General features: G+C 43.2%; 1 protein-coding gene across 5 annotated transcripts in view; it reads right to left on the bottom strand.

Moving 5' to 3' along the window:
- The window catches only part of LOC108155110 (trophoblast glycoprotein), a 61206-nt gene extending 36504 nt beyond the window's left edge, over positions 1-24702 (bottom strand). Inside the window, exons 1-2 of one of the 5 annotated variants that reach the window (XR_004472031.1) lie at positions 24045-24702; positions 12600-12658 (exon numbers count right to left, since the gene is read on the bottom strand). The gene's annotated coding sequence lies outside the window, so the exon portion shown is untranslated. Of the gene's footprint in view, positions 1-12599; positions 12659-24044 lie in introns of those variants that run through there. The other 4 variants (XM_033389699.1, XM_017285748.2, XM_017285749.2 and 1 more) reach the window with 4 other exon arrangements.
- Between the last annotated feature and the right edge of the window lie 181 nt (positions 24703-24883).

Genomic DNA, 24883 nt, shown 5'->3' with positions numbered 1-24883 from the left:
TAGCACCTCCTTGAACCGGCCCTCTCCACTCCACTCCACTCGCCTCCATCCATCCACTAATCCCCTATTCCTTTACACTCCTTCCTTGCCTTCCATCCCTCCCTCCCTCCTCATCCTTCTCTCGCAGTTTGCGTTAATTTTGCGCCAGCTGTCAAATGTCAAAATGTCAAGTGAAACAAAATTGTCGCATCATGAGAAATGCATGTCGCTGGCGAGAATTTCACAGAAAGTCTACATGGAGCAGGGTACAGAGAGGGGGGGGGCTACGCGACAGTCCCCCCCCCCCTTTTTGGTGGTGGGGCTACCAACGAAGTGGCTGACTACTGGATGGAATAGTTACCGCGTTACCCCCTCCCACCACACTCTGAGCCATCCCTAGATCCAGTTCCTCATCAAGTAGCAGGCTGTGGCACATAGAGGGGGAGACTGTGGCAGATGTGGCAGCACAGCCGGAGAGCCATGAGCAGCACTAGCACCATCAACATCATGATAATGCCCATTATTAGCAGTGGCAAAGCACATTTGCATGCATTTTAGAATTTGTATATTCCGACCAAGCGGAGGAGGACCCAGAAGAGGACCCAGAAGAGGAGCCCCCTGCCAAACGTCCCACCCGCCTCCAATCGCCATCGCCCGCCAGTCAGCCACTCATTACACTAGACTGCACAAAAACGGGATCTTGATTCTACCTTCCTTGATTCTACCAAAGGAAAAAGAATGGAATTAAGAGTACTTCAAATTTTAGTTTATTTTCAACAAAAATCTATTCAATATTATGCATTACTCGTACTCAAAGATACGATATCGCCCCTCTGCTATCTTTCGCTGGTCCTCATTCTTGTTGTCTAGTGTTCTCTGTAGAGGAGGGGGTGTAAAAGTGGGGGAGACGCCACTGCGTGTCAGTGGCGCGTTGTGCATCTGAGAGGCAGACAGACAGATAGACGGAGACCCACGCCAACAGGCGGCAGCCCGGATCTGCTTTCCGATTTATGCTCACATTTTAAGCAATCACACGGCCAGGAGGCTCCCATTTTCTGGGGATGGCAGGGATTCCACTGGCACTTCTGTAGCCACATTTTCACTTCCATATCCGTTTCGATAACTATTTTCGGGGTGGCGTTAATTGAATCAGGGTTCCCCCCTATACCCAAGGGTTAAGTGATGATAAAAGATCGGGTATCCACAGTGGTTGTAAGTGGATGGTGTGCCTGTCATCTGACACTTGCAGTGGCGACAGACCCAGACCCAGGGCCAAATCAATGCAAATGGGAATGGGACTCGCTGTTCTGCCAGCTGCCATCTGCCATCTGCCTCTGGCAACTGCCTGTATCGCTGCTGTCGAAAGCATTTCAATTTGTGGATCTGCTGTAATTAAATTCCATCAGCAGCCGTCGGCCCCAAGGTAGTGGAAGGTAATGTCCTTAACGGAACCGAAGCTCCATGAAATTGCCTATCAAACGAGGGCCTAATGCTCTTAGGGCCCCAACCGAAATCTCGGCTAAGTGAAGTTCGGATTTAAATAGATTTCCGTACAGCAAACGTCCGGCTAATTGAAGTTACTATAGATCTATAGATATCTATAGATAGAGGTAATCGCAGAGGAATGTTTTCATACATAAGTTCATGACCTGGGCGGGCCCTGACCTCTGCGTCTCTCATTACTTTCGCATCAATCAATCAATTGAAAAGTCAATGAGGGAAATGGAAAATCGCTTGGTTCGTTCGTCCAAATGGAAAGGCAAATGTCAACAGCGACAGCGACAGCGCCAGGGACAAAGGGCCCAAATGTCGAAAGCAGTTGGCAAAAAGCAATAATAACGAGGGGGGAACATTGTGAGTGGCTGCTGCGACCGCAACTCTACATTTATACCCCAAACTTAGTCAGTATGTCTCTCCTCCGGCAGACGGCTCTGATAAGGTATTATTGTATAATTATTATTTTTGATTTTTATTGTATAATAATTATGGGGTCGAAAACGCCACAAATCTAATATACCCCTATACTCATTTCGAGTATCGAGTATAAAATGTAAAATTAATAAAGTTCTCGACCCTCGAAAGGACAAGGGTGCAGAGTGGTTGGATGGGGGGGGGAGGCAATAACCTCAAACAATAACCAAAGAAACGAATGAAAAGAAAGAGGCATCTAAGGGAGAACTTTGAATGCTCTATTTTTTAGTATTCTTAAATCAGTATTTTTAAGTATTCTAAACTTTTTAGGTATTTTTTGTATTTTCGAGTAGTTTCTGGTATTATAAAGTTGAAGAAAGACTATCTGTATTTTCTAGTATTTTCTGAGTTCTGGGGAACTATCATCTCTAAGAGCGCAGTCCCTTCTTCCGCATCAAAATGTTAACTGAATTCTGAAGCTTAATTAATATCTTATGTCTTTGTCGCAATGCCCTTTTTCTTTCGTTGCTGTTCTTTCGCTTTCTTTCTTTTTTCCTTTTCTTTTTTCTGTTAATTTTCATTTTCTTTTTGTATATTCTTTTGCCGGTAACTTTTCTGTCTCTGTCTCTGATATATTGATGAGGTCTGAGGCCTGAGGAGTATTCCAGTGGTGGGATTGGTGCTGATGCTGAGCCTGGTGGCTGGGGGGCTGCTTGAAGAATAATCAACGGCGAAGCACTCATTGAGAAATGCAGCGCGACATTTCCGCTGCAACAGAAGGTGGCTGCTTCATGGATGTTGCCCTGAAGGTGTCGTACACGTTTACCATATCCCCATCTCCCCCTCTCCCCTCCCCCCCTGATATTTTTCTCTCTGGGCTCATGCTCATCCATTCCGTACGATTCTCCTCTCCTCTGCGTCCTCTCTCTCTCTCTCTCTCACTCTTTCTTGTTGTGCCTCTGGGCGGCGTGTCGTGTGCGTGATTTATGTCACACGAAATGCAAATACCTGAGTAAACATGCATGCCGCCACAGACGATGCTACAGATATACGACTATATAAACATACATACATATATACAGACCTATACATATGCATATACGAGTATGTACATATATTTATGTGGTGTGGTGTGGGAATATTGTAGTTATGGAAATGGGAATGGAAATTGTAGAAGGGGAATGGGAATGTGAGAGAGCAGGAGAGAGTTTCTGTTGCTTCTCCGTGTCCGGCCACAACATTTTCACGTTCTTCAAATAAACTGCACACGAGTAGAGTGGAGGATTAGGGGGGTGGGGGGAGGGGGGGAGGAGGGAGAAAAAGATTGTCGCACATTTTGACAGTTGGCAGAACATTCTTTCTAATAAATTTATGCGGCAAGCGATATGCGGGAATGTACTACACATCGGAATGTTGAATGTTGAATGAAGAGACGTGTGGCAGAGTGAATTTTAACCGTGTTATGGTTACGTTATGCTGTTCTGTGTGTGTTAAGGATGCGACACGAATTCAGTTAGTTTTAGGATGTGTGGATGTGTGTGGTGTGGAAATCTCATTTAAATTGCCAGTTACAAGCAAATTGTTGTTTCAACAGAGTTTTTCGAACTGGAATTGGGCTGTCACTCGGACAATTGTGTGGCGACAGCCACTGTTATACATATTACTGTTGAAAATTGCACGCAATAAACTGTTATACTCATAGAAACACACGCTACATAAATGGTTGCAATTAATCCGTCCATACCTCGACTACTGCCACATTCTCTGACTGCAATTAAGCTTTTCAATCTCTGTCCCCCCCCAATCCCCCTCACAAGTCACGCCACAAGCCAGATTCCGCACCTTTTTCCAGAGCATCATCCATTTAATAAAAACTTCTCCCATTGCGAATTCCTGGATCAACAATTCGATAACGACCCACACATTGGAGTGTGGTTTACGATTGAATTTTTGCAGAAATATCCACATTAATTGAATTGAATCCGTTAATTATCCGCAATATACGCATTACATGCACGGGAGGAATGTAGTCATAATAATATTAAATATTTGTATTCACATTTCACATCAATCAGCGGAAAGTTCTATAAAGCAGCACGGCCCATAAAACGCAATAAGAAAAGGGCGTATAACAGTGGACATAAAGTGTTATACATAATCCGCTAATGGGCGACCCGACACGAAGCACAAGCTGGAAATAAAATATTTGTCGTTTAATTCATTTTAAATGATTTAACAAATGACCGACTGACTCATTCATTCATTCTCATTATGCAACACTTCCACCTGTACCCTGCCACTCCCTCTCTCTCTCTCTCGCGCTCTATCTTCCATCTTCTTCTACCTCTGGCACTCATGCCTCACTGGCCCACAATTTGGTTCAATAATTTTTCCAAGCTCAGAGCAACGACAATTTTCACTGAGCTGAACGACGAGTCGGTGGCTTTTTCTATACCGTGTGGAGAGAGAGGGTATAATGGTTTTGTTCAGATGTTTGCAAGGCAAAGAAGGATAAAGTTTTCTTCATCAGAATTAGGCTTCTAAGGAAATATCGATCGAAAAATACAAAATTTAATTCAAATCACTTGTTTTTTTTACATATCTACCATAAAAACACCGCGCTAGAGGGGTATCAAAGCATCGACACCCCGAGCAGATAGCCTTCGGTGCCTTCTTGTTTGCCAACTGATAACAATCTATGCAGTAGCTCTCTCTGTCACTCTCACTCTCTCATTCGTTTGTGCTCATCTGTGCAGTTAGTGAATGCAGGAGAAGTGGGCGGGCGGTCCGGCAGCAGAGGTAGAAATAACCAAACACAAGACAAACACAAAGTCACAGACAGAGCAGAGGCAGAGACAGTGGAAAAAAAGCTGAGGTGGTCCCACACTCACACAGACACACACCCATACAGAGGTGCACACACAAAGTAAACTGCGTCGCAGTTGCAGCGCTGCTGCTACCACTGCTGCTGCTGCTGCTGGTTCTGTTGCTTTATGTAGAGAAGAACGACAGAGAGAAGAGAAAAACTGCAGCGCATAAAGCAAATCGTGTCAATGACATTTGGTGACATACGTGTGGGCCAGAGGGAGATGCCAGATGCGAGACGACGACAGCGATAGCGATGCTCGCGAAGAATAGAAAAGAAATAAAGAGATGCCCGATGCAAGAAATTGCTTTACGGCAACAACAACAAAAACAGCAGCAGTAGCATAACCGGTTCTTATCGTTTAGAGCAAGGTAAATTGTATGAAAGGTATGGCAGCAATAAGTATACGCACATGAATGTACATTCATTAGTGCAGCATTCGCACTCACCGAGCTGAAGGAAGGCCGCTCCTCTTGGACTGCCGTACCTTCTTTTAACCCTGGTCCCTAGCCATTTAAGTGGGCGTATGATAGGGCCCCTGTCACCCAGATAAAAGCACAGAAGGGAGAAGTACAAAAGGGAGGGGAACCAGAGGTTGGAGTTGGGGAAGCAGAAGAGGGACAGAAGATGGGGAATATGGGAACAAGGGAACACAAGAGTGGGCAGAGTGGGGAAAGCCCAAAGAACATAATTTACGGTTAGCTATGCTTTGTGGTTGCTATAAATAGAAATACTTTTGGGGTCATTATGTTGCTATTGTTGTTTCTCCTTCGTCTCGGGGATGTTGCTGGCGCTGATGCTGATTCAATTTTGAGGTTAGTTGAACATACAAACACCCACACAAAGAGAGAGAGAGAGAGCTAACGGTTTAAAGAGATCAAGTGGATTCAGAGAGGAAAAACTTTTGATTTTTGATTCTGCGTTGACAAATCTGATGATATGCTGATAAATTTAGATATAAACTGGGAGTATGGTCGAATGGCAGAGGCAGGAGAGTGCCGAATGGAAAGAGGCTACAGTGGGGATGGTGCGTGGGACGAGTGAGTGTGGGAGTAGGTAGAGTGAGAAGAGAAACGAGAGAGTGTGTGTAAAAAGGTGGGGATAGAGCGGTTAGGTTGTTGCCTGAAAGTATATGTCTCAAACATCAACTTGTATCGTACACCTCTAGCGGAAAAATATTTCGAAATCTTCATGGGACTTAAACTTCCACTAATTCGAATCTATTTTCTATTATCATTTTTGGGATGATAAAAAAACAAACATCATTAAATAAACCCATAAAAAGATTAAGCAAAATATACACTAAAGAATCGATTGTGGATGAGAATTCTTTAAATTATTTGAAAATCGATATTTCCTGTCGTTAATTCCAGTAAATTTAATCGTTAACCAGCCTGTTATGTTTATCTATTCTGTATGACGCGTGTGTGACATCAGCTTCCAGTCCCACTCCCAATAGAAGTCACTTCCAATCAAAATGCACTTCACATTCTGCGCTTTCATCATTCATTAAGCTCTTCTTCACTAAAAAAATAGATCAAAAAATGATTCAGAAGACTAATCCTCCTCCAAATCGAAATCTCCCATCAAATGTCCAGTCATACGTTCGGGCTTTCATTTTCAGGTATTTCTGAATGGATCTCGATCTACATTCGAATTTAAAAATGAAATATGCATCCCCCCCTTTAATCCTCCACTGAATATGGTATAAATTCTGCATAAAATTCAATTTTTGTTTTTTGTTTTTTTGTGCACTTGCAATATAATTTTATTTCTCGCTCTCCATCGAGCACTCAATCTCTCATTTCATTCTCTCGTTTCTCCTTCTCTTTTTTTTTCGGTGGCCATTTAGCTGACCGCAGCGGTTGTGCCAGCGCCTCCCCCCCATCTCCATTCCCCTGGCACTCTCTGCCACACCCGACCGACAACCGGCAACCGGCCACCGACCACCGACCACCGAACCCCGCCCACCTCAATAGCATTTAAAGTTAAAAGCCATGAAAATCAACACATAACAAAACCCATCCAATCCGAATCTCTACAAAAAAAATAAAGGCTAAAGAGCCCGAGAGTGAGAGAGACCGAGAGACCCCACTTTTCTGCGGCTTTACGGAAATCGTAATTTAAAACTACGCCTCTGCGGCAGCATTCCTCTCCCCCTCCCTTTTCTAAACCCTTTTCTGCCTTTTTTTGCAGTGTTTTTTGTACCCTTTTCGAAGGGTATTTCAGGCTTTGGTTTCTCTGAAATAAAGAAAACAAAGATAATCAAATATAAACATAGGAATGACCTTTACTACCTTCAATAGGTACAACTTCGTAACTCCTTAAGTATTCACAAAGAACTCCCAAATATCGGTACGCATAGTATTATTCACTCCGTTTAAGTGCATCTCAACCTTCGGCACTCACAGTCACCCTTTTCATTTGCATTCGAGTGCTCGAGTGTTTTTCGTTTTTTCCATTGTGTGGATGTTGTATATTTAATTTCATTACGAGTGTTTTTTGTGTGCAGCGCCATTGAGAGAAGAGTTCATAGAATTGCATTTCAAACATATAATAAATGGAATGCAAATAAAGCCCCAGAGAGGCCCTCCGCAGGGGGGAAGGACTGGGAGGGGACTAATCAACAGGCGGCAGCATAATAAAACAAATAAAAATTAGTTTATTAAATGTAAAATAGAACTCGACTAGAGGGTTATCCTGTGCGACAAACGACGATCCTCTTAACGATAAACGATGAATCCATATAACGTAGCCCCTTAAACAATGGGTGAAACAAAAGCTTAAACAATTGTTTAAACACCGATTTGGAGTTTACTCAGGGTCTTGCCACATTCCGCAGTTCACGCAGGATGACAGGATGACATTTAAAGCCACTGTTTGTAAACACAAATATGTTATCGCTTAACATAGATAGATATCGGCATAAATTTATGGGGATTATCCCCAATTTAAAGCTTTAAAATATAGAGTAAATGTGGAGAAAACAGTTCCCTTTATGGCGGGTTTTCCTAATGGAATTTTGACAATTTTTAGCACCAATTGGAGGAAGAAGGAAGGACAAGCAGTGGAAAGGAGATGCGTGTGGGGTGGGAAAATGCTCTCTCCTGATGTGGCTTTTCCTCCCATATCCATTCCTTCCTCTGTCTGCGACTTGAAGCTTATTTAAACATTCAGCTTATATATTATTTCCATTGCGGGGAAAACTCCTCTGACAGCCGACAAGGCACAGCGTGACAGCAGGATAAGGCGAAGCAGAAAGAGCAAAGAGAGAAGGTAGGAAAATCAGCTGGTGGGGAAGTGGAGCAGAGTCGGGGCGTCCTTTCAGCTGAAGAAAATGTTGACAACTTCTTTATTTATTTCATCATCGCAGGTGCCTCACCTCTTGAAATTAGTTGGTGCTGTACAAAAAATATGCAAAACTTTTTCTTGAATGAATTATGAAATGGAATAAATGGGAAATGGAATGAAATGAAGGTGAGGTTACCGCCAAGGTGAAGTCAGCCATGAAAGGGAAAGGGAAAGGGAAAATGCGAGTGCAGTTTATGGAAAAGAAGTCTAAGAATAACCTCCTTTCCTGACGTTTTCATGGGTGATTACATTAATTGGCTGCTCAAGAGAGTTTTTGCAAAAGCGCTCCTTTCACTTTCAGCAAATATTTCTATGGTTCTTTGACGGTTCTTTTGGATATGTATTTATTTGATAGCGGTTCATATTTCTGCTTCAAAGTATTTCACTCACTTTTAGTGTTATTTGAAGAATTTTAATGTTTTTGCTGTTTAAAGCGTTCTCACTCTCTTTCTCTCTCTCTCTCTTCCCAATTTTTCCATTCACTATTCACCTTTTGGCTTCCTTTTTTTTGGAGGAACGTGACTTCGGATTTGGATGAAAAATTTGGAGACAGACAAAATTAAAGTGAATTACAAGTTATCTTCTTTCTCTCTCTCTCTATTTCTATCTCTTGCTGTGTTGTTCCTCTCTTTCCATTTTCATTTTCTTCCCCCCCTTCCCTTCCCCCTCTTGCTTTTCTTTTCTCCTCTTTTAATATAATTTTCAGGAAAAGTTATTTCTTATTTTTGTCATACAAATATTTCATGAGAAGGATTATTACATGGAGACGATGGATATCCATGCGTGATGGGAACACACTGGGAGAGAGAAAGAGGAAGAACAAGAGGTGGGTGGGGGGAGGGGGGGTTGTGGGGGAGACTCATGAAGCAGGTCCCTGACATTAATCATTACCTCAACTTTATAATTTTTGGCAAGGATTACGAAGCCGGCATTCATTCTGGCGACGACTGGCATTCCCTATGTTACTTTCTCTCCCTCTCTCCCTCTCTCCCCCTCCCTTCTCACTGTCTCTTTTGTATGCAACTACAATTTTTCATACAAAATGATGTCATTAAGCGCAGAACTGAAACGAGAACTGTCGTCGAGAACCGACGAGGACAATAATGAGCCAGAGACAGAGACAGAGACAGAGCCGTAGCGCTTCCCGGTGTCGCTATGTCGCTCCGAGTCCCGGAATAGGGAGGGGCGGTAAGGGGGGGAAATTACTTCGGGGGTTCTGGCTTCAGGAAGCGGCAGGACAGGAAAATCGTGCGACTAAATCCCCAAACAATTTATATGAACCTCAAAGCGAAATGACACGCCAGTTACAACGACAGCAGCGCCAAAAAAATAGGAAAGGGAACGAGCGGGAGAGAGAAAGAAAGAAAGGGAAGGGAAGGGAAGGGAAGGGAAGGGAAAGGAGGGTGGGAAGGGATCAACAGGATAACAGTAGTACGAAAGAAGAGACGAGACTTTTGAACAGTTCTATTCCTGGTTCCCGATTCCCGATTCCCGATTCCCGGTTCCATTTCTCAGAAATAGTTCTAAGAATGGTTCCTAAGTCCAGAAGAAAGGCTGTAGATAAGGATAAGGATAAGAAGCGAGAGAGAGAAAGAAAGGGAAGGGAAGGGAAGGAGGGTGGGAAGGGATAAACAGGATAACAGCAGTACGAAAGAAGAGACGAGACTTTTGAACAGTTCTATTCCTGGTTCCCGATTCCATTTCTCAGAAATAGTTCTAAGAATGGTTCCTAAGTCCAAAAGAAAGGCTGTAGATAAGGATAAGGATCAAAGGAAGAAGGCAAGAGATACCGAAAGTAGATGCAGGAAATTGAAATCCCTTCTCCTGTAAAGTATAAGAATCATACGAGTATTCATTAAAAGTGAATCTTTTTCGTATAAATTCTCATTATTTTCTCTTTTCATTTCATTCTAAAAGTTCCTTAGTAAGATCTTTAGGTACCCAAAGAAGATATCCATGGAATCCATGTCTCCATGGCTCCAACATTCATTCGCCCACAAGAATTTGGCTCAAAAGCGGGGGATATGCGTCAGGCATTGAATGGCTATAAAAGCGTTTGCTGAATAATGTTTGTGATGATGAGGGAATGGTAAGGGACAGGGGCCTGTGTCATGGCAACAAGGTGGATGGACAGAGGGAGAGAGAGAGAGAGAGAGAGAGAGAGAGAGAGAGAGTGTCATTACGTATGCAAGTCGGCTACGCACAAAACCCAAACGCAAATACAGACACAGACCCACGAATACAGCACACACCTCTAGAGGGAGAGCCCCTCTCTTCCACCACCCACTTGTCATCTCTCTCTCTCTCTCTCTCGCTCCTCAAACAGTTAGTTAGATTTTGGATTTAGCCGGATGAGACGAGAGGCGGACGGACGCTGACTGAATGACGACGAATTTTGAATACGAATTTCATTATATCCCGCACTCAATTATTCAGTAATCAAGTTAGCAGATAGAGAGAGAGAGAGAGAGAGAGAGAGAGGGTAGAGAAGAGTGGTGGCAGAGAGGGGAGGTATCCATTTTTCGAGGCTCTTGTATTTTCAATGAAAATGTTAACTAAATTTGTGGCAATTTTCAAGCCGCTCTTCCCTCTGGGCCGTAACCTTCCCCCTACCCCCTCACAACGACTAATTAACATTTGCCTAAATCTGTTTTGAGGGCGTGGCAGTAACAATAAGGCAGGGGGGGGGGGGGGGGGGGGCAGAGAGGGAGCCAGAGGCACACACAAATTGCCATTCACGAATTTTATATGAAGTTTTTCCCTGTGTATTTGTTTGTGGATCCATCCATCCATCCATCTCCATCCCTCCTGTACGGCATCCTTTGTATCTCCTAATACCACTTTTGGCAGAAGCTAGTTCTGGCGGAAGTTGTTCTGGCGGCGCGACTAATTATAATTATGCATAGTGTAAGTGCATTAATTATGGACAAGCCTCAAACTTAGCTACAAGTCGCTTTCTACTGTAAACAGGGAGACAAGGATTTGAGGATAGAAGTCGGCCTTGGGAGGAAGGAAAATGTCATCCGTTTGCTGTGATGTGATGTGTAGAATGCGAGTAGTTGATGGAGATACGCTACAGGAGATCCACAAACCCCAATGAGCAGAAGGATTTAACTCTAGATGGGAGGATGAATGAAGGAACGAGCTCGAGGTTGAAGACAGTTCCATCTGGCTGTTAGCGGATATAAGAATAGATCTCTGGTTGAGAAAGGGATAACTGAGGGTAAAAGATCCTCTACAGAAGAGCCAATTTGTCTGGAAATAGTACAATTTTCATCTGCATTTCCCAATTTCCATCTTTATTCTACATGGTAGACCCTTCGTCCTTCCTTGAGTCCTGATTGCTGTTTTACCCGCTAGAACGTGTTAAAACCCCAATTGTGGTCTTCACACACACAAATAAAGATATGAATCCCGCAGTCCTGCACAAAATGATTATTATCCTCTTTATTATGCCAGGATCCCAGAGAGGTCTAAACCGCAGAGACGTGTGACATGACATGTCGCTCCTATCCTCAGATTTTCCACTCATTCCGTACCTGAGAAATTTCTTAAGTTTCCCTGTAGTTTTCCCCTGCGGAAAGTCAGGACACCACCCAGAGGACTCTCCTCTTGGCAAACATTTGCTTTGAGTGGAGCCATGTGCCCCACAAGCCCCACATGCCTCACACACACATTATAAACATTAAAGACACCGCATAAATTAAATTAATTGCCAAAGTTTACAATTTTTATTACCACAAAACGAGGAGGCGCTCAAGAGAGCGGGGAAGAGAGTGGGGGAAAGAGTAATCGCTTTTCATTGTTTACCCAAATCACTTGGCACAGTCTCTGAGAAAAGTTTTCAACACTTTAAGCACAAAAGTGTGGGGGGGGGGGGGGGGGGGGGGAGAGTCGTGCGGTTTCCCATTTAAAATTTAAGCGCCTTCAAAGGGAACAAATTCCTTCCTCCTCCCCTCAAAACACACGAAACCCTTCCCCCAAGATCCTATCTTATTAGGTGGCTGCGTTGGAAATTTAAATGTCAAATGTCTCGAAATGTACCTTATTTTCCCAGGGAAAGTGGGAAAGTGTTCCCCTGTTGGAAGAAAGTGGGAAGAGAGTGAGTGAGGGGGCACTCTTGTTGTTCTTTTTACGCCTCTTTTGGGTGCAATTACAAATTATGTTTATATTTATTTTCATCTCTTCTGGGATTTTTCCCTTTTCCCCTGCCACTTTCCCTTAAGCCCAAAACTCGTGTACAAATTAAACAAATAATACAACAAAAAAAAAACGGCGGAAATGAAAATACAAAATGGCCGTCAACGTTGACAGCTGACAGGAGTATCCGAGGGCCAAATATGTTTGCTTTAGGGAGGAATGTCGAGAGAATGGAATGCCAGAAAGATGATAAATATACGAGCATATACGGATATACATATGTATATCCCTAATTGATAGAAGTTTATTCAGCATTTTCCATGGTTTACATGGATTTTCATGCCTTTCTTACCTCAAAATCTGTTGTCTGGGTAGATTATCCAGATAGAAACCAATGAAAGTCCATAGAAACTGAAAATTATATCGAAATGTTAATATTTCTATGGAAAATGCAATATTCAAGAAAAGAGTGCGAATTAAAATAACTTTTGTCTTCGATTCTTTTCTCATAGATTTCATTCGAATTATTTGTACAGATATCATTAATAATTTGGAGAGAAATCATAAGAATACTTTACCAATCTAAGCCATGTCCCTTGCCAGTTTCCTAACGCTTTTATGCCTTGTTCCTTACCCCTTCGAAATATTTCCCTATGCCTATGCCTTTCCTTTCCTCTCTACACTTTCTTCTCGCACTATTTTTTTGGGAAGTGGCACCAATATGCATTTACACGAATCTGTGAACCATGCGAAAACATCATCCAAACAACAAAAGGAAAGAGCAAAGAAGAAATCGAAACCGAAGGAGCAAGGGGCTAGGAGGATGGGGTAGGGTTTCGGGGGACTCTACGAGAATAAACCCTCGATACGAATGCCATGTTCTCATATATTCTCTGCGAATATTCGCATATATGGAGGAGCCTTGTTATCGCCACTTTCTGATTCTCTTCGCTACGCCGTTGTTTTCTTCCATTTTTGGGCGTACACATGGTCATTGGTAGAGATGATAGATGGGGCATCTGAAAGAGTGGGGTATGCTCGAATAAGGAATGGAATGGCAGAGATGATGGATGCTGCATGTGGGAGATCTACGACCATCCATCCAGTGAGGAATCCATAAGGACACATCCGTGGAGGTGGCTTTCAAAACCGTTTTTAATGATCGATCGAATAATTACCGACAATGTATAAATGCGGAATAAATCAATAATTGTTTAAAAATCGATAGTTCTTTTAGTTAGATTCATGTGTAAATCCATTCTTAGCCGATTTCTCGACGATTTCACACAAAAATTAACTATAAATGGTTTCTTAAAAGGCCACAAATAAAATACTTGTAAATGATATAGAAACAATCGATACATCGATTAAAACGCTATTAAAGAGATGTATGGCTGCCTTCAAAGACCATCAAAGTAGTCCATCTTTAGGCTGGGCGGCGCCTCCTTTTTTGGGAGCACAAGTAGGAGGCAGAATGAGAAGCAGAAGCAGAAGGAGCAGGAGAATGTGGCATGGGGCCTGCGGCCTGCGGCAGACAGAGAAAAATGCTGTTAAACAAGTTTCTGTTTCTGGTTCTTTTTTTTTCCATCTCCATCTCCATCGAGTGCGTATGTCGTGTCGTGGCATATGACCAGCGTAGGCCTTGAAATCATTTTCGTTGTATAAAACCTCCTCTTCTCCTCGCTCCTCTTAACTTTTTTTGCATGTTTTTTTTGTCCTGGTTTGTTCTGCAACGATTTTTGTTTGTGGCGGCACTTAATAAGCAGCCGAAATCACTCGTATTTGCCACAGAACTTGTTCTCCTTCAAAATCCACCAAAGATACATGTTCCTGGGGCGCAATTTGGGAAACAAGATACAAATCTATCTGCTAAAGTTGTCGTCAAACATAAGAAAGTGACAAAAAGTTGTGCCTCCTGCCTTCGCCAGAATTCAATTTGCAACAAAATACAAATACACACACACATGTATGCATGTATGTAAAGGCGCTGCCCCAACGGAGTCGACAGCAGGAGGAGGCAGCGGCAAAGGAGCTCCAAGAGCAGTGCGAGTTTTCTTGGTAAAGTTATTTACGGCCAACATGCCACGCTTTGTGTCTCGCTCCCCCCCTCCCCTCTGCACCCACCACCATTCATATGTTGTAAATTACGTTACGTATACGCAACGTTACGTGGCAGCACAATAACGTTTACCTCCCTCACTCGCCTTATGAATATAGAAATGAGTAAAAGAACAAAAAGTAAACGGCAGTAAATTAGGCGAAAAATTCAATAATTTTCCCCATCTACGAGAGGTGGAGTGAGAGGGGGGGGGGGGGGGGGGGGGGCTGTGTGTTTGTGTGTCCTTAAGAGCGAATAAATATCCCAAAAAAGTTCCTCCAAGACGAAGGTACAGGAGGTGGAGGTTTATATAATGTTTTGGGGGAAGGAAAATGGTATGTGAATCACAAGAGGGGCAAAGGGAGGGTAGAAAATGGCTAGAATTTAATGGACACTTAATAGAAAACATTGTAATTGTAATATTTTACGGCACTTTCCTGGAACTCCCTTTACGAAATCTCTAAGAACATACATTTTTAGATTGCAGGAAAGCAGAGGCCTAAAGCAGGATATCATGTAGGTATTATATACCCCAAAGGAACCTCTGCGATGATCCTTTAGTTGCTTAAACTTTTAACCCAATTCGAAACTCGTTTCAGCAGTCAATTATCCCGCAATGCTCATCCCCCAATCTATCATTAATCTATACATAATATTCCTCTCGCTTAAGCGATATATCAGAGGCAAGGGAAGAAGAAAATTTAAGGCGGCAAAAATATGCAATTAAAAACCCAAAGGTTCCCCTTAAAAGGGGAGCTGGAGAGAGAAGCACGAAGATGGCGTTGGTGGGAAGCTACTAACAATTATCCCACGCCTCTCTCTCTCTTTCTCTTTCTCTCTCTGTCTGTCTGTCTCAGAGCAAAGATCTCCTTCCCTCCTCTCTCTCTCTCTCGCTGTCTCTCCGTTGAACTTCAGAGTCCGAAATGCGACTCAGAAACTAATCAGGCAAACATAATGCAAAGAGAGAGAGCGCAGAGCAAAGGAAGGAGCGCAAGCGAGGAGCAGCAGAAGATAAGGAACGCAGGAGAGAGAGAGAGAGAGAGCGAGCAACAGGATTGTGCAAGCAAGATAGCTGTGGCGCGGGCAGAGCATGAGGCAGCGAAATGTGATAACGAAACGAAAAGCAAGCGAAATCCTCAATTCATTGCACTCACACACAAACACACGTGGGAGATACAAAGAAATAAAAACACACATTGGAGCAGTGTGGTAGGAGGCGCATGCCGGAGAGTCGGCCCAGTGATACCCAATGTCCAAAGATCAGAAGGCAACGAGGAATTAAACGAATGAGAATGTAATCCATGTACCCACCCCAGGGGCAGCACATCAGATCGATATGAGAGGGGTAACGATGGGGAGAGACGACAAACAAGAGCAGTGGAGTGCAGTGCTCACAAGCTATAGATTTTTACAGATTTTCTAGGGTATGCAAAACCCACACTCCCGACTCTTCACTCACGCATACAAATAAGTAGATTCGGGAGGCCCCTCCCGAAGGACACCGAAGCAAGCCACACCGTCACTGCACTGCCTCTCTCTCTGTCACTCTCCAGCGTCTGGGAGGCAGGGAGCAGGGGGCAGACAGGGGGTTGGTCCAAAAGTAATGGAGCCAATGGCCATGGCCCGAGCAGCGGTGGCAATAACACAAAAAAACAAGAGTAATAACAGCCCAAAAAAATGGTTAAAAACAAAGCAAAAAAACAAACAAAAAAGAACAACAACATGCAAAAGACGAATGGGGAATGCCCTGCAGGCAAGTAGGGAGAGAAAAAAGAGGGAAAAAGGAGGGCAGATGAAACCAAAAATCAAGCAGAAAATTCATCGCTTCTTCAACAAAGGAACCGAAACCTAAGAACGAATCGTTCCCTTAATTTAATACAATTTTATTTAGTTATTTGCTGGGTATTGTTACCCCAAAACTCTGTTAACCATTCATTTCTCCAAATATTTCTGAAAAAAAATAACGAAAAAGTGTACCAAGATTGCGTTCTATTTTCCATATTTCCCTGGAAACTCCCCTCCCCCCCGGAAAGACAACAGCTAAAACAGAAAACAATGAATAAAAAAAAACCTTATAACCGGAGGTCCTGGCGTTTTTTGGTAAGAGCACCAGGCAGCATCTGGCAGACAATGCTTCGCCCCGTCTTAACACAAAACACACACATGCTCGTATTTGGGAGAAAGGAGACATGCCAAGGGAGTGAGAGAGAGAAAGAAAACAAGAAAAACAGAGAGAGGGGGCCGCATAGACAATTGGAGCGACTTTCTTATCAAAAATGTGAGGCTGGTGGGATACGAGAGTCCTTGAAAAGGGGGGGGAGCACAGTAGGGACGCTCCACTGCTTCTCCATTGCTTTCCTTTCGTTGGTTTTTCCCCCAAAGACCCGTACAAGATGGCAAACAATTTCCCACGAAAGTCAATTTTCGGAGAAAAGCAAGTCAAGGGAATATGTTTTGGGCAACAAAAAGAAAAGAATCTCTCCCCAAAACTCCTTCAAAATACTCATTAGATTTTCAAGGAAAAGCCCCCTTGCTAATGATAGCCCCCCCCCCCTTCCTCTCCTCTCCCCGCACCGCCCCCTCCCTATGCTCAATAAAAAGTCTACGCAATTTTTCTCATTTTCATTTCGCGCTCGTTGCGCAAATAAATCAGAAAATTGTTTAACGATCTCTGCCCCCCAAACCCAGGGTTGAGTTTATTCCAATTTTCGGCGAGTTTTTTCGTTAGAGAAGAGGTGCAGGGGGCCGTGGGGGTAGGGGGGAGGGGGCAAATAAATCGCTCAAGTTTCACTCCGACTTTCATTCGATTCATTGAAAACCAATTCCGACATTTGCAAATATGGTGGCCCCTAAAATGGAAAGTGGGCTTAAAGTGGCAGGGGGAGGAACCAGAGGGACCAGAGGTGCATATATCCGCCCTCGAATGCAAGAAAAGGCCAGAAAAAAAGGCTAACCCTTAGATCGATTTTTCAATGACTTTTTGGGCGGAAAAGCATTAGCAGGGAAATGAAAAAAGGAGGCTAAAGAAGAGAGTAAGGGGCGTGGCAAGCTTAGGAAGAGAGGCAAGAGTCGGGGGGAGGGAAATGCCTTAAAAGTCGACAGCCAAAACACGAAAATTAAATCCCAAAGATCGAGAAATGTCTGTTTTTTTGCTCAGGAAATCTAATTGATGAAAAGCCAAAGGAAATTCTCCCAAGGAAATCCTCGGGTTATAGAACACATGTACGTACAACCGATTTCCATTCCGATTCCGATTCATGACTCCTTTCATACATCTTTTTGGAAATTGGCCTCACAATTGGCAATCGAAATGCAAATTGGTTTCATATTCCAATTCCAATTCATTTGCCATTCACCATTTTCCACATTTTCGTACACATTTCCAGCTCCCCCCCCCTACCCTCTTCTGCTCAGTGAAACCTGCTACCAGGCCCCCCCCCCCCCCCCATGCGCTTGCCGCATTAGTAATTCAATGATTTCCATGTCTATTTGTTTGCCACACGGAGTGGGTCCTCTCTCCCTCTCCCCTTCTCCCCTCCTCATGTGTGTGTGTGCCTCACATTTTGGCCACAAATTAAACTTATGGCTTGTGTGGAGGCGGTCTACCTCCTTTGGCTAATGAGGAGGTAATGCCTGCAAAAGGACGAGAAGGTGCTGTATACAGTAGGTGGAGGAGAAGTGGGAGAGGTGCATAGGGGAGAGGGGTGGGTCTTGGCAGCAAAGGGGCAGCCGCCAATGCAGGCCGGGTCCTTTGAATTTGCTCAAAGCAAATCAATTGCCACAATTTCTGCTACCATTTCTGCTGCAATCTCCGACGATTCGAATATGCAGGTGGTTTACTCTCTCTCTCTATATATATATAGAATCTACTCTTTCAATCCACCTAGTCCTAGAAACCCACTCCCTAGCCCTCAACTATAGTCCGAACTGCCGCTCTCTTTTTCTCTCCTAAACCTAAATCTCCTAAAACCTAATCCTAAATCCTACCTTTATTCCATGTGGTATTTTTGTTGAAATTAAGAGGAATGGAATGTGCAGTTGCCTATGTTTTCATTCAAGAAAAATATGTTGTTGCAAGGTTAAATATTTGTAAAAAGAAGAAAATATCTAAACAGACTCTTCTTTAATTCTTGGCTTGAACGATGCGTTTAAAACATCCGTTTGCTAACATTTACATCAAATCAAAAGCGGGAGATGAAATCTCAACAGATTTTCTGTGGCAGCGAATCACTTAACTCCCGACGCCAGCCTGTGCATGTGAAAAGGACACAAGTCTTGGCTGCAATCTGCCAACTGAAAGATGCAGCGACTCGAAACTTTCAAAGATGAAGATGCATCGCAGAGGCAGAGGCAGAGGCAGGAACAGGAACAGAAAGCTATCTCAAATATCAACTGAATTGCAAGAGAGGAGCAGCAGAGCAGAGGCAGCGATGAGGCCATGCTGCTCTCATATTTATCTGAGAGGTGAAAAAAATTGACGAATATTGTATGAATCGAATCAAGCCCCAGAGTCCAGCAACTTAATTGAATCGCAAAAATCTACCTTTAAGAGTGGAAAATATTTGCATAAAATCACAATTAAAGCGATTGCTTGCAACGATTCGATGGCTTTAATTGTTTTGCATCTGAGAGATACAATGTGTGTGTGTGTGTGTGCAGGGAGGGGGGGCACGACTGCATACATTACTCGTATCTCTGTCTGTGTCTGGCACCTCTTTTTCCCGCTCTCGAAAGTGGAGGCGTCGAAGCGTCGATGCAAATTTATGACTCACAGAGGTGGATTTTTCCCTCTACACTCCCCAGGCTGCTGCAACTGTCTGTGTCTGTGTCTGCTGGTGCACGAACGAGTATCTAGTCGCTGCAACAATTGCCAGTAATTGTCGCTTACATGTTAAAGAGCCACAGACTATGAGGCCAAAAAGTTTCGAATGGAGAGAGGTAGAGGCATCTCGCATCTAAGGCACTTCTTTCGTCTCTCGTTCTCTCTCCCTCTCTCTTTCGGTATCTTTTTATCTTCTTCTTTTTCTGTCTGCACCACATTCTGCCTTTGAGGCATGCCACAAGTCTGTTTGTCTGCCGCCTGCCATTGCCACTCGTCTGCGTCTCATTCTCGTTCCATTCCATCCGCTATGTGAGTGTGATGGAACGTGCCACAAGCTGCTGCTGCTGCCACGAGCTTCAGGAACATTTTCTTTTCTCATTTGCGGCACTCGTCCTTCCGCTCTCCCGCTTTCTCTTCTCAATTTTTCCCAGAAATTTATTTGTATACCTGGAAAAATCTACAGGGTAGCATGCAACACAGGAACGCAGGATCACCTGTGTTACCTACGCAGGATTTTGTGGGAATAGTAAAAGCCAGCCACTTCAAGAGCCAATTAATAGGAAAACGTTGAGAATTATCGCAGTATCAACAGGAAATTGCATTGCTGGGTAGCACCTATGTCTGTAGATTGTACTCGAAACGGGAAACACCTCTCATTTGTTTCCTTCCTTCTTATTTCTGTCTTTTTTCCGCCTGCTGTCTGCGGCTTATTGTGTGAATTACTGCTGGGCCAACATTCGACTGTCCTCTGCCTGTCCTCCCTCCCATCCCTGCCTCTAAAGACAAGAGAAGCGCCCTCGTTTCCTGAGGAGAGGCGGAGGCCATAAGAAGTTGAGTTGTGGCACCTTCTGAAGGAGAGTGGGGAGTCAGAGAGTGTGGGGCAGGCTTCTCGAAGAAGATGTTTCGGGAGCCTGGAGCAAGGTCTAAGCTCCTCGGATTACACCTATCAGTCGTCTTGTCGTCCCTCCCGTCCTTCCCGGCTGCCTCTCCTGTCTCTGAAATGACTTCAGAGGAGAGAAGGCGATGGAGAGGCGGAGGCGGAGGCAGTCTTCGCCTTTGTGGCACGGGGAAAAGGTCAATCCAATGGCTATGCCTCGGACCTATTCCTCTTTCCTTGCCCCGAACCAATGGACTGTCAAATTTAAAGATAATTAGGCATTAAATTGTTGCAATTTAGAAACAAATTAAAGTGGACGGCAAGGCACACATTTAATTGGAATTCCAGGAGGGAAAGCTCCCAGAATGCCCTTTCTGGCTTAAATTAATTAAAGTGGCGAAAATGTATCAAGAGAAAACGATTTAAGACTGAGATTTTCCTCTCCAGACTCTGGAAAATGCAGGGAAAATAATTAAACTGAAATTAGGCCTAGGATTTCGATTTAATTTTCATTTGAGATTTCTTTGAAGGCTGGACAGGACTGGTTTTATGCATAGAGAATCCACAGAAGATTCAGTGGAATCGTACTTACATATTTCCAACACTTTTTGGCGGACTTTTTAGCACTAGAAATCCAACTGTTCGTGGCTTACTTTTGAGTGCTCGAAACCGCAGTAAATTGTCCTCCACGAAGGTTCTGATTTTATAGAATTTGTTAGATTAAAAATCGATTCCAAGTGGTGTTTCATCGACAAAAAATACGCTGTTTAATGCAAGAAACATTTCAAATCCTTGGCATCTTTTCTTTGTAGCCTACTTTTGGGGAACATCCAATGAAATACATATTTTGAAATACATATATTCGAAGCTTCCCCGACAATCGCTCCCTAATTCAAACCGTTTTTGGTATTCCTCCCCAAACGACTCCTTGAAAAAACGCTGTTGCCACACAATTGTGCAGCAATCATCCACAGAAAAAGCCACAAAACTAAACAAAATACTCCACTCGTACGAGTGAATGAATGTATCTGTATCTGGTTGTATCTCCTGCCAAAATAAAGATAGAAAATTGTGGTTGCTCTCCCTCCTTTTGTCTCTCTGAATCTGAGTTCAAAAAGTCAAAACTTATTCATTCGCCCATAAATATAGAGACATTTGTTGCAAATTCCAGGTTTTTGTTGCACTTTTCCTTGGGAAATAATTAGAAAGAAATATTTCATCGAAAAGCACAGAGAAGATCTTTGCCACAAAATGAATTTACATCCAATTGTAGAGGCAGAAGGGAAAGACAGGATTTCCCAGGGAAATTCCTGCTGATGTGTCTCCGTGTGGGGCTTGGGGGGCATGTGGCAGACAGCAATAAAACATACACAACTTGTCACGACTGTGACACTGATTGAAATTATAAACTGTCACCGAAAGCCATCCCTTAGCTACGCACATCCACACACACTCCATATATACTCTGTACACACAGATACAATTCCCAAAAGGAGCTCCATACATGTGTGTGTGTGTGTGGGGATGTGTGTCCTGTCTTCTCTATGGATCTCTGATGTATATTATTATTTGAGAATTTTTGCATACAAATTAGGAAGGTCTCCATCCTGCCTCCTGCCTCCATCCCTGCCTGCGCTTTTCCTGCGGAAAATCTATGCCAAATATTTGGCCCAGAGAAAGTGTTGTCTGTAGGGGGAAAAAGTAGGACGAAAAGGAGGAGGAATCACTAGCAGAATGCCCAGCGAAAATTGAGCTCATTTTTAGGTCTCCAGGACAAAGTTTTCATGGAAGCGATAGAAAAAATAGGAAAAATCAGGGGCAAGGGGATAGCTATGTGCAAATGTATATCCTGACCATGCAGCAACTCCTCTATCTATCTTCTTGCTCTGCTGCTGTGGCGCCTCTTGTGTTGCATGAAGGAAACTTTTAAATTGTGCGTCACCCAACGAAAGTATATGAAAAATGGCACGAAAACAAAAGTTTACCATCAAAGGAGCGGCAGGACCTGCTGCTGGTAACAGGGAATGCAGGATACCAGTCAGTGGAGTCGTAATTGAGGCAAACTATGAAATACGAGTGAAACAGCAAAAGATGCAACAGCAGCAAGCAAATTATAATCAATGGAAACCTATTTTTCCAGAGCAAAATTAGAAAATATGAGGTTGATAAAGGGGTCTAAAGATACAAAGATACATTTATGGAACTACCAGGAGGTAGGAATAGGAGGTAGGAAGGGAAGAGGTAGCGGAAAGGCTTAAAGAAAACCTCCCTTAAGAAAAGAAAACACAAAATTTTATAAAAGTTACTCACAAAATGGGATTATAGTCGACAGACATTGGATCAAACCTTGGGATATGAATGCCAGAAATATAGGACATACTCGTATATGAAACTAAAGTTTTCTTAGAAAACTAAACACTTTCCGTAGTAGGGGGAAAACTCATGGGAAAACATAAACAACTCAAGAGAAAAAATGGAATCTAAAGACTTGCATCTAAAAGTTGTAACATTAAAAGCGCAAAGGAAAACCAAAGAAAAACTCTAATTACCATTTCTCAATTGAATTTCCCAGGGAAGACCCATGCTCTCTTACTCCCGCCCTTCTCTCCAGCCCTCTCTTCTGACTGTCAATACGTTGTTGTAGTTGTTGCATAAATAAGAGCCAAGAGCCAACAAAAAGCAACGAATGTTCCACACAGAACATTAAACATTACATTTCCATAAAAGGAGGAGTAAAGGAGGGGGGAGGGAGAGCGGGAAAAACTAAATTTCAATTAGTGATTCTTTCTCCCCCATAAAGCAAAGAAGAAGGAGTGGGAAGCGAAAAAGAAGAAGCCCTGCCAAAAAAAAAACCGAACTTCGTCTGCTGTCATCAGAGTCTCTTCTCCTCTCTTCTCTTCTCTTTTCTACTCCCCCACTAATTGTTCCCTCTTCTAACAGCGCTCCCCCTCCCCTTCTTCTATCTATCTACATATTTCTGTTCGGTCTCGTGTCTGTTCTTGACTTTCGGGTCTTTCGGCATCGGCTTAAAGTTGACAATTAAAAACTTTTTCGGAGCTCCTTTTTTTGTGTTTTTAATTATTCGTTTGTTGTATTCTACCCTTTGCAGAAAGAGGGTATGATCGAATCGAATGAAAATTAAGTTAGGAAGTCTACCGAATATAGATAGAAGAGGCAGGCATGATAGCTTGAAGATATTTTTGTTTAGATTTAAAAGGGATGGTTTAAAAGCAAATTTATAAATGACGAACACCAAAATCCATCGGTCTACAAAAAGGAATATGCATAGTTCTTTTGATTTTTCATGAATATCTTTCAGTACATCTTTTACTTTTAATCGATTTTTCGATCCACTATAATTTAAATAAGTATCGTGTTTTTTTCTAAGGTATCTAAAACTTCGATATCCAAAGCTAGTTTCGAGTTCTTTCTGATTTTTGTTGCTGTTGTTTTAGTGCTGCTTCTCTAAATGAGTTTTTTGTCAACAAAGAGACAGACCAGAGAGAGAGAGAGAGACAGAGACAGCAAGCTGGAGAGACAAAGTTTGTCAAACGCAAAACTGTGTGCAAATTAGTTTAGTTTACTGCCATTTTCTCAAAGTTTTTTCCCTGTTGCTTCGTTTTATCTCTCTTTTTGTTTGGAAATAATTAAAATTTTCAAAGGTACTAAAATCAAATTGAAGTTTTCGGAATCTGCTTTTGATTCGAGTTCTGCTGCTCCTCTCTTTCGCCAATTGGGAGTACGGCTTCAGCAAGCTGTCGCAGGGGCAAGGACAGAGAGAAGTTTGGTGTTTGATCGCATAAAAGATACTTTTTGCATGCGACGAAGGAGAACAGAAAGGTGTATTTTTAGGTGAGTCGTTCTCAGAGAGCTCTCTTCTGCATCACCCTTCCCTTCCCAAAGCACACCTTGGTCGGCGCGGATCGGAGCTTCGGGTATGTGGGCGGGCGGCTCAGACATTGTCTCACACACACGCGCACACACTTATGAAAAAACTCACCTCAGTTTGGCCGCTGCGACTGCGCTGCTGCTTCTGCTCGAAAACTGGTTTTTATATGCTTCTTAAAATGCTGCTTCTGCCACTGCTCTGCTCTTCTTATCGATGTGTGTGTGTGTGTGGGTATTGGTTTTTGTACCTTTTTTCCAATATGTTTTTTTTTCTATTGCGTTTTTCGCAATTCTCTTAGCGACTGCGACTAGCATTCAATTAAGACAAACAATTGGGCCGCAAACAAAAGGAAAATCACGCACACACAGGCACAGAAAGTACACAATACAAGCGCAAATACCTGTGCGCTTCACTTGTCGCGCGCGTAGGCGTCGCGTTGGACGGTTGGACAGTGGGTTGGTTGGGTGGGACACCGGAGGGGGAACGGTGCCGGGTGGGCGGTCAAGGCGGTAACTGGTACAACAACGATTCAAGGCGAAAAACACGCGGATTCAGATTCAGACCCCGACTCCCGAATTCAAAAGCAAATTCGACACATCCTTGTCCGCGGCGAGGGGTATTAACATATATATTTTCTGATAGTAACACCAGTTGCTTGTTGTCTGGTTCCGCGGTTCGTTTCTGATTTGAATGGAATGCAACCATTCGACACGACACTAACGGTTTCCACCTTCGCGGCCGATTGGGGATTGTGGTTTGTTGCCTCCAAATAGGGGCCGACAGTTGGTTTTGTGTTTACATTTGCTCAATTTACAACATGGCAACTACACATTGCAGAAAAAGAGGGTATGGACAACAGGCAACACGGCCCAGAAAATGCACCGCATGCAAGGCAAAACCCACCCCTTTTGAATAATATACCTTGAGGCCAAAAACGCCGATTTTGTCTT

This window comes from Drosophila miranda, chromosome 2 (genome assembly GCF_003369915.1).
Source record: "Drosophila miranda strain MSH22 chromosome 2, D.miranda_PacBio2.1, whole genome shotgun sequence".
In the NCBI taxonomy this organism is placed as follows: Eukaryota; Metazoa; Arthropoda; class Insecta; order Diptera; family Drosophilidae; genus Drosophila; species Drosophila miranda.
Note: the sequence above shows the minus strand (reverse complement) of the source record. Positions and strands in the feature narration are given on the sequence as shown.